Source organism: Anolis carolinensis, chromosome 3 (assembly GCF_035594765.1).
Source record: "Anolis carolinensis isolate JA03-04 chromosome 3, rAnoCar3.1.pri, whole genome shotgun sequence".
NCBI lineage: Eukaryota > Metazoa > Chordata > Lepidosauria > Squamata > Dactyloidae > Anolis > Anolis carolinensis.
In genome coordinates this window covers 78,290,509-78,304,550 of record NC_085843.1, presented here as the reverse complement: position 1 = coordinate 78,304,550, position 14,042 = coordinate 78,290,509, and the positions used below count along the sequence as shown (strand labels likewise).

The 14,042-nt window shown below is 39.5% G+C and overlaps 1 protein-coding gene across 2 annotated transcripts in view; it reads right to left on the bottom strand.

The window, feature by feature from the left end:
- Positions 1-14,042, bottom strand: part of dyrk1a (dual specificity tyrosine phosphorylation regulated kinase 1A) — a 139,314-nt gene that overhangs the window by 21,929 nt on the left and 103,343 nt on the right. The window lies entirely within an intron of this gene.

The following is a 14,042-nucleotide window of genomic DNA, read 5'->3' as shown; positions in this document are numbered from 1 at the left end:
ATTTTTAAATGAATGTTCATACTTTGGAACTTTTTGCAAAAATTGTGTTCATGGAAAAACACAATTTGAGGGAACAAAAACCAGTGTATTCATGCAAAACAGTTTTCCGTGAAAAATTGTTGCTGGGCTAGATAAGTTTAATAAAAAAGCATTTTATAGAATATTAGGATCTTGGAGGGTAGGCTTTTTCCAAGATCCTAATAGGGAGACAGCATCCCATTCCACACATATAGATGCATAACATGTATAGAAATACTGTATATAGAGAACAATGTGGTTCCTGGAAAGGGGTTGGTATCTGATATAAAAGTCTGTTATTACATCTGCCATCCCAGGAACCTCCTTTTGTTCATATGGAACAAATCAGTTCAGGAAAAAATAATATTATTTCTGGCAAATAGGGCTTTTACCACATTGAAAAAATGTTAGTAAAACATATATAAAAGTCAACGTTTATTTACATGCTTGTACCACAAAGGCTCCTACATGGTTTGATGGATGGTGGAAACTGTAGTCTATGTACATCTAGAGAGTCATGTGAATCCTGCCAACTATGGATCTGAAGGGGTAATCAACAGATGGTGGAGGTTGTATTCTAGCCACACCCAGAGATCTGTGTGTACACATACTCTTTATGACCCTATTTAAAATACTGGTCTGTTGGGGTGGGGGAGGTCTGATAGGACATAGGAGTTGAAGTCTATTCACATATGGACAGCTGTGTCATGAACACCTATGATGGATCTGAACTAAACTTGGTACACATATCCTTCATGATGCAACTTAAAATACTGGCAAGGTTAAGGGGGCATGACCAAAGATAATGGGAGTTGATATCTAGCCACATTCGAAGAGCTGGGTTAGTCTGACCCACTACCAAATGTGTTCCTCTCCTCCTAACCAATCACACATCTCACTCTATTTACCAGCCTGTATCTCCCAACATCATTATCCCTTCACTACACAGTCTGTAGGTGATAGGAGTTGTACTACAACAGAATAGCTGACCCGCGTGACCTGTCAGGAGCAGACCTGGTCATGTGGCCAGTATGACTGCATGGAGCGCCGTTACCTTCCCGCCGGAGCGGTACCTATTCATTAAATCCAAAACCAAAGAATGACTATTTCTAATAAACAGTATTACAAAATAACTAACCAGGGCAATGATGGGTACAAAAGCGATTTGATTATTTAAAAAAACATAACTGATTCACTGATAGATCAATTAAATTCCACAAATCTACATATAAATAAAACATTTGATTCTCATACTCTTGTGCTCTTAGGAATAACAAAGCTAGTCTGAAAACATGATTTATAAGCCCAAGATGAGATCAAATGTTTGCACACTCCCTTCTTTTGCTGTTACTGCTCTACTCTCATCTTAAGAAAAACTATCTTTGTTTCTTAAACTATGTTTTCCTCATTCAGATGTCACAGGAAACTAGAATTTAAGAAACTATGATTCAAATCTCATACTAGTTACCTGGGAGTAAGTCCCGCTAAAATAGTCTTATAACTACTGTTTCCCCAAAAATAAGACACTGCAATATATTTATTTTTTTCCTCGAGAAGACACACTATGACTTATTTTCAGGGGATGCCTTATTTTTATTATTTACTAGCTTGGGGACCCTACAATGCCCGGGTTATTTCATAAAGGCATTATTTCTCTTTGATTGTTAGGTATTCTCAGTTTGGAGTGGGTGAACTACAAATCCCAGAATAGTGGATCAATCCTCCCCAAACCCTGCCAGTATTCAAAGTTGGCCATTTTGGGTCTATGTACCAAGTGTGGTCCAGATCTGTCGTTGGCTGGTCATCGCCTGGCTGCAGTGCTCTCTGGATGGGGGTGAACTGCTACAACTTCCAGATTCCAGGGGCAATTGTCCCAAAACATCTGTCAGTATCCACAGCAGGCTATGTTGAGTCTGTGTGCTAAGTTTGATCCAGATCCATTGTTGGCTGGGTTCAGTGCTCTTTGGATGCAGGTGAACTACAACTCCCAAAATCAAGGCCCATTCCCACAAACCCCTGCAGTATTTTCAGTTGGTCCTGAGGCTTCTCTGGGCAAAGTTTGGTCCCGGTCCATTGTCGGTGGGGGTCACTGTTTCTCTTGATGCAGGTGAACTATAACTCCCTTTCCCCCAAACTTGTCCAATATGCTGTTTTGGTTATGGGGGCTCTGTGTGCCAAGTTTGGTCCTGGTCCATCATCAAAGAGGTTTGAAGTGCTCATTCATTGCAGGTGAACTATAAATCCCAGTACCTACTACTCCCAAATGTCCAGGCCAATTCCCCTCAAAACCCACCAGTATTCAAATCTGGACATATCAGGTATGCATGGCATGTTTGGCCCGGAGCCATCATTGTTTGGGTTCATAGCATTCTGGGTGTAGGTGAACTACAACTCCTCTACATTCCCCAGTAGGAGTCACAGTGCTCTGACTTGAACTACAACTTCCACCATGTGGAGACAGTCCCCCAAACTCCTTCAGGAAGTGTAGTTGTGCTGTGTTTGTTCTGCAGACAGATTTGAAAGGGAAGGGCAGTAGGCGGGGTCATGCAAATTTCACACCAATGGAGAACCCTGGGATGCCTGCCTGTGGTGGAGGACAATGCAAAATCTAGGATGAAATGGTCCCCAAATGAAAGCATTCCGTGGGTGGTGGGCCGTAGTGTTTGGGAAGGACATTGGCAGGGTTTGGGCTCCATGTTCATGGAGCTCGCTGTCACCGTAATGTCAGTGGAAAGGGCAGTAGGTGGGATCATGCAAATTTCACACCAATGAAGAACCCTGGGATGCCTGCCTGTGGTGGAGGAAAAGGCAAAATCTAGGATGAAATGGTCGCCAAACGAAAGCATTTCTTGGGCACATACACACATACTGGTTTTCACTTTTATTATGGATATAGATATAGATGTATTTACTTCATTTCTATCCCACCTTTCTCTACCCCAGAGGGGACTCAAGGCGGCTTACAAATCCGGCAGAAATTCAATGCCGCATGGGCAAACATTAAAACACATCTCATGAAAATATAAACAATCTAAACATAAGCAGTTAAAATAAATATCAATCAATTAAACAGATTAAAACCAAATAAAATGCCGAGTCATGATCTCATATCCAAATCATATTACAAAATGCATAGTCCATTATTCAAGCTGTTAAAGTCTCATTCCGTAGTTTCCTGTTCGCCAAATGCCTGCGAGAAAAGCCAGGTTTAATTTTCCCCCCCTAAAAACCAGGAGGGATGGGGCCTGCCTGATGTCACTAGGGAGGAAGGTCCACAAGCCGAGGGGGCACCACTGAGAAGGCTTTCTCTTGTCCCAACCAGTTGCGCTTGCAAAGAGGTTGGGACAGAGAGAAGGGCCTCCCCAGTGAACCTTAAAGCTCTTATATGCTTATAGAGAGAGATGCGTTCGGCCAGGTAAATTGGACCAGAACCATATAGGCCAAGACAAGCACTTTGAATTGGTCTTGGTAGCAGACTAGCACCCAGTGGAGCTGACTTAACAAAGTAGTAGTATGCTCCCTGTACGCCACCCCAGTTAGAAATCTGGCTGCTGCCCACTGGACTAACTGAAGCTTCCAGGCCATCTTCAAAGGCAACCCCACGTAGAACACATTGCAGTAGTCAATTTGAGATGTAACAAGAGCATGGACCACCGTGGCCAAGTCTGACTTCCTAAGGTGTCTTTACTTCAGGGAGAGTGTAACCATGTCCAACACAGGCTGGAACCGTAAACCCTGTTTGGCCTTATGACTGACCAGGAAGACCGTCGTCTTGCCTGGATTCAGTTTCCATTTGTTCATCCTCATCCAGACCATCACAGGGTCCAAGCACCGGTTCAGGACCTGAACAGCCTCGTTAGTATCAGGTGGAAAAGAGTGATAGATGGCACTGAATTCCAAAACTCTGATCTCTCCCAACGGCTTAATGTAGATGTTAAACAACATGGGGGACAGTACTGAACCCTGCGGGACCCCACAAGACAATGGCTGCAAGGCCGAGGAGGTGTCCCCCAACAAACTGAAGATAGCTTCAATTTGTCGGCTAGTCCAATATGTGCCTGGACCAGAAGAATAACATAGAATCATACTGGAGGGCCTAGAATGGCCCTGAAACTTTTCAAGGAGGAGTATTTTTTGGAGCATGGGTAAATGAAACCATGGATACAAAGTCCATGGATACAATATTTCACTGTATACTTTTTTTCCAGCTGAGTATCCTGACCTTATAGAAGATGTTTGGCTATGCAAATCAACTATTCCTTAACATCAAAGGAAAGTACCCTCTCTGATTACAATTTTGACAGTAAATATTAAATGGGAACATCTTTAAACAAAAAAGTGGCATAGAGACAATATCCGTTTTTATCATAAAGAAAAATAATATAGGAGATTAACAATCTATGGGCCTCTTCATAAAAGTACCCTCTCTGATTAAAAAAGTCAGCTATATTTTGGAACAATGTGTTTACTAACACATCATATTGTTGTAACCATTTCATGAAAAACTATTTAAATACCCTGAAACAAAAATCAGTAGATGTCAAGTTCAAGTGGTTTAGATGTTAGTTGAGACAACAGGACAGAGACCATGGCTGCATTGATGTGGTCACTGGTGGATAAAAAGGAGACAAGCCCTTCAGAGATGTTTCACACTTGCTTGTTGAAATAATGATGTGACAACAGGAGAAACAGCCTGATGAACTGCAATTGCAAAGAGGCAATACTTTAAAGGATGAAAAGTTTAGCTCCTCAAGATCACCCAGTCATAGCAGAGATTTTATTTAGGCTGATCCATAATCCCAAATTAGAAAGTAGGCAATGAGTATGGGATAGATGCAAACTCAGATTCCACTCTGGTAAGACCACCAGAAGCCAATCATCTATGTCAGGAAATGCACTTCTTAAATACCTCAGCAACAATTGAAGAGGTGACAAATGATTGAATAATAAACTGTTAAAGTTCTAGATCAAGATGCTTAAAGCTTTTCCACTTGTGACCCCTTTTAACTCGAGAAATTTTTGCAATATATAAAACATGTATAAAAATCAATAATGTATACCTAAATAAAAATAAATCAGCATTTGCAAGGCTTACTGAACAAGCTAATATATATTTTTGTAGAGTACAGCTGAAGCATTTTCTGCAAAGACTATTCTAAACACTGCACATCGTTGCAAATAAATTTATGTAAATTGGTCATGTTCAGAAATATTTTACTGTTGCCAAATATTTCATGACATCAACACTGAGCTAAGGAAACTCCATTTGGAGTTAAAACCCACAGTTTAACCAGAAGTGATCCAGATAACATTTGATTAAACAGATGTGGTCCACATAGATTATTTAAACACATTCACAGAATGTATTTGTATTTAACAAAAATGACTACACCTGAAATAATATTTCTTATTAAAGTCACCTACCAGATTCTGTCTGATTCTGGAAACTAAGAGGGTTCAGTTCTGGTTAGTAGCTAGATGAGAGTCATCACGAACAGTCAACATGGATTTATCAAAAACAAGTAATGCCAGACTAATCTGATCTCTTTTTTTCAACAGATTTACAAGCTGGGTAGATGCAGGAAATGCCATGGATGTAGTGTATCTGGATTTTAGTAAAGCCTTCGACAAGTTCCATGACCTTCTGGCAAACAAACTAGTCAAATGTGGGCTAGGCAAAACTACGGTTTGGTGGATCAGTAATTTGTTAAGTGAACAAACTTAAAGGGTGCTCATCAATGCTTCCTCTTCATCCTGGAAAGAAGTGACGAGTGGAGTGCCACAGGGTTCCGTCCTGGGGCTGGTTCTGTTCAACATCTTTATTAATGACTTAGATGAAGGCATGATCAAGTTTTCAGACAATGCCAAATTGGGAGGGATAGCCAATACTCCAGAAAACAGGAGCAGAATTCAAAATGATCTTTGGTAAAAGTAAAGGTTTTCTCCTGATGTTAAGTCCAGTCATAACTGACTCTGGGGGTTGGTGCTCATCTCCATTTCTAAGCCGAAGAGCTGGCGCTGTCCATAGACATCTCCAGGTCATGTGGCTGGCATGACTGCATGGAGCGCAGTTACCTTCCCGCCGGAGTGGTACCTATTGATCTACTCACATTTGCATGTTTTCGAACTGCTAGGTTGGCAGGAGCTGGGGCTAACAACGGGCGCTCATTCCACTCCTGGGACTTGAACCTGGCACCTTTCGGTCCGCAAGTTCAGCAGCTCAGCACTTTAACACACTGTGCCACCAGGGGCCCCAAAACGATCTTAACAGATTAGAAAGATGGGCCAAACTAAAAAAAATGAAGTTCAACAAAGACAAATGCAAGATACTCCACTTAGCAGAAAAAATTAAATGCAAACATACAGAATGGGGGATGCCTGGCGTGAAAAAGATCTTTAGTCCTTGTGAACAAAAAGGTAAACATGAGCCAATAATGTGATGGGGCAACTTAAAAAGCCTATGAGATTTTGGCCTGAATAAATAGGAATATAGTGTCTAGATCCAGGGAAGTCATGCTACTCCTCTATTCTGCCCTAGAGTGTGGTGGAGATTCATTCTTTGGAGGCTTTTAATCAGTGACTGGATGGCCATCTGTTGGGGGTGATTTGAATGTGATTTTCCTGCTTCTTGGCATGGGGTTGGACTGGATGGCCTACGAAGTCTCATATGATTCTATGAGAGGCCACCAGGTAACATAAGCTATATTTCAGGTAAGGAATGGTCAGAGGTAGTTTTGCCAGTTCCTTCTAAGAAATCCTTTTGAAATTAATGGGGTCACCATAACTCAACAGGCAAATTATAGACAAGCACATACGCGCGCACACACACACACACACACACACACAATGTAATTTGTACATTGGTTATTTATCGGTTTGCCATCATTTAAAAAACCTCCATTATCCCAATATCTTTTTTAAGCCTCCGAAATCCAAGACTTCCACCCTTCCAGAAAATGGAAACTCAACCTGTATAAACCTTTGCAGTTTTTTTCTTTTAGCACATAATTTGGTCTGCCACAATATAAATCAAGGTAATGTATTGGTGGGACAAAAACTGCATATGGTTTGTAGTAACAGAATGAGTATCAAAGCCTTCACTTTTTGTGGTACAATAATTAAACAATGACTAATATTGTAAGGATTATGTGAATTTACTAATAAATTGTTATTCTAAGCTCAAAAAACACATGCATACTTTTTCAAAATTAAACATTCTGAAATTAAACAACAGGTACAATTTAACTGAATTTTAATCTCATTTTAAATCCAGTGGACCCTTGGCATCTGCTGAGATTTTGTTTCAGAACCTCCCATGGATACCAAAATACATGGATGCTCAAGTCCTGTTATACAATGGCATAATAAAATTATAACCTGTATGTCTCTATAGAGATAGAGAACAGCTGAATCTGTGAATACAGAATTCAGAGTTATGATGAGTCCATTGTAATTCCACTAAAATAAAAATAAAACTGTAGTTTCTTTCTCAAAAAAAATCTAAAAGCTGCCAAGCTATTCCTATTTCCACTCAACATTTGGATCTGGAGACAGTGGACAGAAGGTATTTGGCACAGCACAGAAAATACTGTTAGTCCACTTCACTTCAAAGGAGTATTTATACAGGTATTTTAATAGACTCCTTAAATCTATTTGATATAACCCTAATTCCATTTGATACTAAATTAAGTCAAATCTAACATGTGACCCCTGGAAAAAATGATACCAAGACTAATTGTGATAAAACTAAATCTTAGCAATCAATCACAAAGATCAGGGGTCAAGTGTAATATGACAACTTTTAAAAAATGTAGTAAGTTGGATCAGAATGGCTCTTCAAATCTGATTTGTTTATACTGCAAATTTAGCAAGACAAAAGCTTTATAATCCTTATTTTCTTCATCAATGTAAAGGAGATATACATTGGTGAAGCAGATGTTCATTATTATTTCCAGTGTGCTAACTTTTCTGAGCGGCTGAAGAACAGATACTTATTTGTCTAAGATTGTAAAACGTTTTTATAATGATTAAATTTTCATAAAACAAATAAGAGAAAATATGTAAAGAGTCAGAATTTGAAAAAGTGGGCTATACAAGTTACGTTCCCACAATATGAAAAGCACTGGTTGTATGTTCTTTGGTTCTCAGTAGACATCCCCTCTGTAATCCTATTGCGATTGGCAGTAGAGCTGGCTGAAAACTATTCCAGAGCCATATTCTAAAATACTAACATCATTAGAAATACCTACATTCTGTGCTTTTAGTTGGAGGCGTGATTTTGTTATAGACCCACTAAGTAAATGAGATCAAGATTGTTCAGGTCTCATTTTAGAAATATTTGATTTCATCGACCAAAATATATTGTGTATTAAACACTGCTCAAACAACCTTGATTCTGAAAAATTAGGGGTAATGTTCTTGCTCACATCCTGCGCATGCAAAAAGTAGGAAAATACAATAACCTGTGTTTTGAAATAAAATACAATATATTTATTTTCTTATTTGTACAATCAACTTCCACTTATTTTCAAAGCATAGCTTAATACAAATCATAACTTCATCTACACAGAACATTTAATGCAGTTGAAAGCCAGCTTCCAACTGTGGCGGCCAGACAACAAATTCATACAAAAGCATGTGAAAGAAAGCCCTGTGCATCAATGCTCTGTGTTTTGTATAAAAAACAATCTGGGCCTCTAAGTTGTTTCAGGATTTCCTATGTAATCATCTGCACAGAGAAAACCACTTTCCTCACTTCCAGTTTGAAACTGCAATAAATGGTCATTGTAGATGGGACCATAGGTAAAAAATACAACCTATCCCCTCAGCATGCATCACAAGAAAATTCTTCCTTCCTTCCCATGTGACCTGCAAAAAAGCTAAATGCAACATAATCCAAATAGGTAGATTGAAACAATAATAACCAATGTAATGAACCAATCACAATTAAAATGATAAGGAAGCATAATAGTAATCATGGACATATGAACTGATACAACATATATGAAGCTAATATAACCAAAACCATACCGCTTATTACAAAAGCAGAAATTGTTAAAATTGTATTTTAAAAGACTGGAGGTTATATTTGCCTGGAGGAGGGAAAACATTAACTTGAGATACCTTGAGATATTTCTAGGAAAAACAGTTCTCTACCATAAGACAGAAATACAGTTACATGCCCTCACCCCCCAAAAGTCTCACTACTAGGGGGCAATAGAATGTTTTGGGGGCCTAAGTATTCTAGACAACAGATCCCATCTGCTCTTAGAAGTGAAACAAGGTTAGACCATAGAATCATAGAGTTGAAATAAACCACAAAGGTCATCCAGTCCAGTCCAAACTAATCCAATCCTTTGCCATGAAGTAACACAGAATCAAAGCACTCCCAATAGATGGCCATCCAGTCTCAGTTTAAAAACTTCAAGAGAAGGAGACGCCATCACATTATGATGCAGCATATTCTATGATTGAACAGCTCTTACTATCAGTAAGTTCTTCCTAATATTTAGGTGGAATCCCTTTGCTTCTAATGATTGAACAGAAATAATACAACTATCGGCATATGTACAGATATAGTCTTCAAGTTTCTTCATAAACTACCATATATACTTGAGTATAAGCTGGATTTTTCAGAACTTTTTAGGGCTTATATTCAGGCCAGCTTATATTCTAGTATATATAGGTAATCAGAGTTGGACAGTCTTTTCTTATTAAAGTCTTATTATTATCTTAAAGTACAGTTGATATAAATATTCAAAAATGTTTAACCTCAGTTAATATAATTTTATTGGATCTATTTTTATTTTTTAAATTTACCAGTAGCTGCTACATTTCCCACCCTTGGCTTATACTTGAGTCAATAAGTTTTCCCATTTTTTTGTGGTAAAATTAGGTGCCTCGGGTTATATTCAGGTCAGCTTATACTTCAGTATATACGGTAAAAAGCTGAAGAAAACATGTTACTTAAAAAAATTAAGCAAGTCTTCTTCAAAGTACCAGCCCTATACGATCAGAAGCAAAAGGTGGAGAACAAATTCTTTCCCACAAAAAAACAAGACTAGGAAGAGATTGTGTCACAGATAATGAAACACTAATATGACAAATTAAAGTAAAGCTAAAGAAGTGCTCTAATTCAATCACTGTGTCAAATAGAAGAGAAATCCCTGTTGAATTTTGATCTCTCCCAGTAAACTCAATAGCACGGAAACTACAAATACTCTGGTCTGAAACTAGGGACATTGTCAGGGAAGTTTTTTTAAAAAAAACCATGATCGGCAGATAGTGGTTTTTGTTTGTTTGTTTTTGGTTTTTTTGCATTCTTCCCTTTTGGTCCAGAGATTTTCTATATAAGAAAATTCTCACTGGATGATTAATGAAATTCTGAGCAATAAAAGGTCATAGGAAAAGGAGATGTAAAGGTTGACAAATATATTCCAAGCATCAAGAAAGGGAACACTAAAGAGAATAATAATAATAATAATAATAATAATAATAATAATACTTTATTTATAACCCGCCACCATCTCCCAGAGGAACTTGGGGCGGTTCACTGAACACTCGAGGTTTGACATATAATAATAATAATAACAAAAACAACTTAATTTTTTTTAATATTTTTAATTGAAGTTTTACCTTATAAGATAGAGTAAATTAACATCAAAAGAGTGAGAACATTTGATTGTATAGAAAGTAGGAAAACTGAGATTTAAAAAGGATCAAAAAGGGAGAGAGAAAAAACCAAAAAACAAAAGCAAAGCTAAAATGTCCATCTAATCTATCTAAATCCATAATAAAAGTGAAAACCTGTATGTGTGTATGTGGCATGCGTGTCCGCTCACACAGACAGCCTCCAGCCTCCACAGAAAGGCTATACTTCCCAGGCCTGAGAATCCAGCAAGTCACCTCTTTGCACTGACATTACGGTTACAGCGAGCTCCATGAACATGTATCCCAGCCCTTGCCAATGCCCTTCCCAAACACTACAGCCCACCACCCAAGGAATGCTTTCATTTGGGGACCATTTCATTCTAGATTTTGCTTTTTCTTCCACCACAGGCAGGCATCCCAGGGTTCTCCATTGTTGTGGCATTTGCATGGCCCCGCCCATTGCCCTTCCCTTTCAAATCTCTCTGAATAACAAACAGAGAAGAATTGAGCTGCAACTAAACTTACTGGATTTTGAGGATTAACTACACATGGTGGAAGTTGTAGTTCACCCTGCATCAAGTCACAGCACTGTCACTCCTACTGGGGAATTTAAAGGAGTGGTAGTTCACCTACACCCAGAATGCACTATGAACCCAAACAAGGATGGGTCTGGGCCAAACTTGCCATGCAGACCCAATATGCCCAGATTTGACTACTGGTGGGTTTGGAGGGGAATTGGCCTGGAAGTTTTGGAGTACTGGGTACTGGGATTTATAGTTCACCTCCAATACTTCATTAATGACTATCTTTTAAATCTTTCCTTTTAAGGATGGTTTTGTGTCTCTTTATGAAAACTTTTACTCCTCCCACCCCCACCTTACCCACCCCCCTGAGTTTTTTCCCTACGTTCGTGGTACTTTTTTCCCTCACTGAGGCAAAAAACTACCACCAACAGACTTCAGCCTACTCAGTCTAACAGGCGTGACACATACAGTCCCCATGACCTACTATACATCCTGGCGCTGTTTGGAGTGGGATGGACCATGGATGATAAACTTCCATATGGGAGTTGTAGTTCATCCACACCCACTGACCCCAGCTGACATTGCATCGAGACTACACTTGAAACACAGGCAAACATTGCCTTTCTCAAATGATCCGGGCACCACCGGGTCCCCAAGCTAGTATTTATATAAAAAAGAAAAAAAAATCTGGACAAATGGCGATATAAAAATGCAAAAGTACTTGGCAAAGAAACACACCAAAAAGCAAAAGCAAAAAGCATTAGCACTAGCATTAAACACTTTGAATAAAATCGCTAGGTTAGAAGTAGCTGACATTGGTAATGTTCTAACAAAGAACTGCCAAAAACTGTTATAGTTAAACTAAACAATCATTGTTGTTCCAGTACGACAGTTGGAAAATAAATAATAATAATAATAGTAGTAGTAGTAGTAGTAGTAGTAGTAATACTAATAGCCAGGATTTCCAAGCAGCATGTCATCATTTGGTTAACAGAGAGATATAGAAGAATAATATAACCTGCATTTATGGTAAGTCTATATTTCATTAAGACTAGTAGTAAATCATGTTCTTACTCCTTGAATAGTATATTTTTGCTTTTTAGTACATTAAGAATATTTTTAATGTATTTCCTTAGATGGTAGAATATAAATGCCTGCATTTCAGGCAGAACGACAACTTTATTTTTATACCCTGCCTCCATCTCCCCGTGGGGACGCGGAGCGGCTAACATGGGGCCAAACCCAAATTTCCACAATAAACAAATTAAAAAAAAATAAATTCAACGATAAAACATTGTATACATTTAACATTACACAGGTCAAACCAACAGTTTACAACAATATAATAAGTAAAACCGCCAAATAAGAACAAGATAATAAAAAAGCAGGGCAGTGGCATAAAGTGCATGATTAAAATCTAATGAGGTAGATAAAGGTAATATAAAAAGGAGAATTCAAGATGGAAAAACGAGGAGAGTAATTACCAAATGAGGGCAAAAGAACAATATATTAGGCCCGATAGTGTCAATGCTGAGGAGATTATTCTTATGATCAGTTGTTAAAAGCACACTGGAAGAGCCAAGTTTTTATATCTTTCTTAAAGGCTGACAGGGTGGGTGCCTGCCTGATCTCCCTGGGGAGGGAGTTCCAGAGGCGAGAGGCCACCACGGAGAAGGTCCTCTCCCTCATCCCCACAAGCCGCGCTTGTGATGGGGGTGGGAGTGAGAGGAGGGCCTCCCTGGATGATCGAAGAGGCCATGCAAGTTCGTAGGGAGAGTCGCGATCGCGAAGGTAGGCGGGTCCCAAACCATTCAGGGCTTTGTAGGTGGATAACCTGCACCTTGAATTGGGACCGGAAAATGATGGGAAGCCAAAGGACTTCCTTAAACAGGAAGTAAATTGCTCCATTTAATAATCTAGCAACCAATCATTGGACCAGTTGTCGTTTCGGGCCGTCTTCAGGGGCAGCCCCACGTAAAGCACATTGCAATAGTCCAATCTAGAGGTAACTGAGGCGTGAAGCACTATGGCCAAGTCTGATTTCATGAGATACGGTTGCAGCTGGCACACAAGTTTTAATTGTGCAAAGGCCCTCCTGGCCATCGCTGACGCCTGAGCATCAAGTGTAAGCAATGAGTCCAGAAGGACCCCCAAATTGCAGACCTGTGTCTTCAGGGGGAGTGCAACCCCATCGAGCACAGGCTGCCACCCTATATCCCGATCAGACATGCGACTGACCTGAAGGACTTTTGTCTTATCAGGATTAAGCTTCAGTTTGTTCGCCCTCATCCAGCCCATCACAGCGGCCAGGCCCTGGTCCAGAATCCGAGGGGCTTCCTTGGATTTCGGTGGAAAAGAGTAGTAGAGTTGAGTGTCATTTGCGTAGAGATGGCACCGAACTCCAAAACTCCTGATGATCTCTCCCAGCGGTTTCATGTAGATGTTGAATAGAATGAAGGACAGAATGAACCTTGCGGGACCCCACAGGTCAATGGCCAGGGGTCCAAGCAGGTGTCCCCCAGCCTCACTGACATATAAAAACAACAAGTGCAAAACAAAACTTAGACAATAAACAGTCAAACACAACATCATAAATTCACAGTACCCCCGGTAAAAACAATAAAATGCAGCAATTGCTGTAGATAAAACAGCAATATTCAATCTCAGAATTGTAAAGTGCAAATAAAGAATCTAAAGGTTCTCATATGTATTATTACAGAGTCTAAACATGATCGAAGGCTTGTTAGAAAAGCCAGGCCTTTAATTGTGTGCAGAAGGTTTGGTGGGTAGGGGCTAGCCTGATCTCCCTTGGGAGGGTATTCCAAAGCCAGCGGGCCACCACCAAGGAGG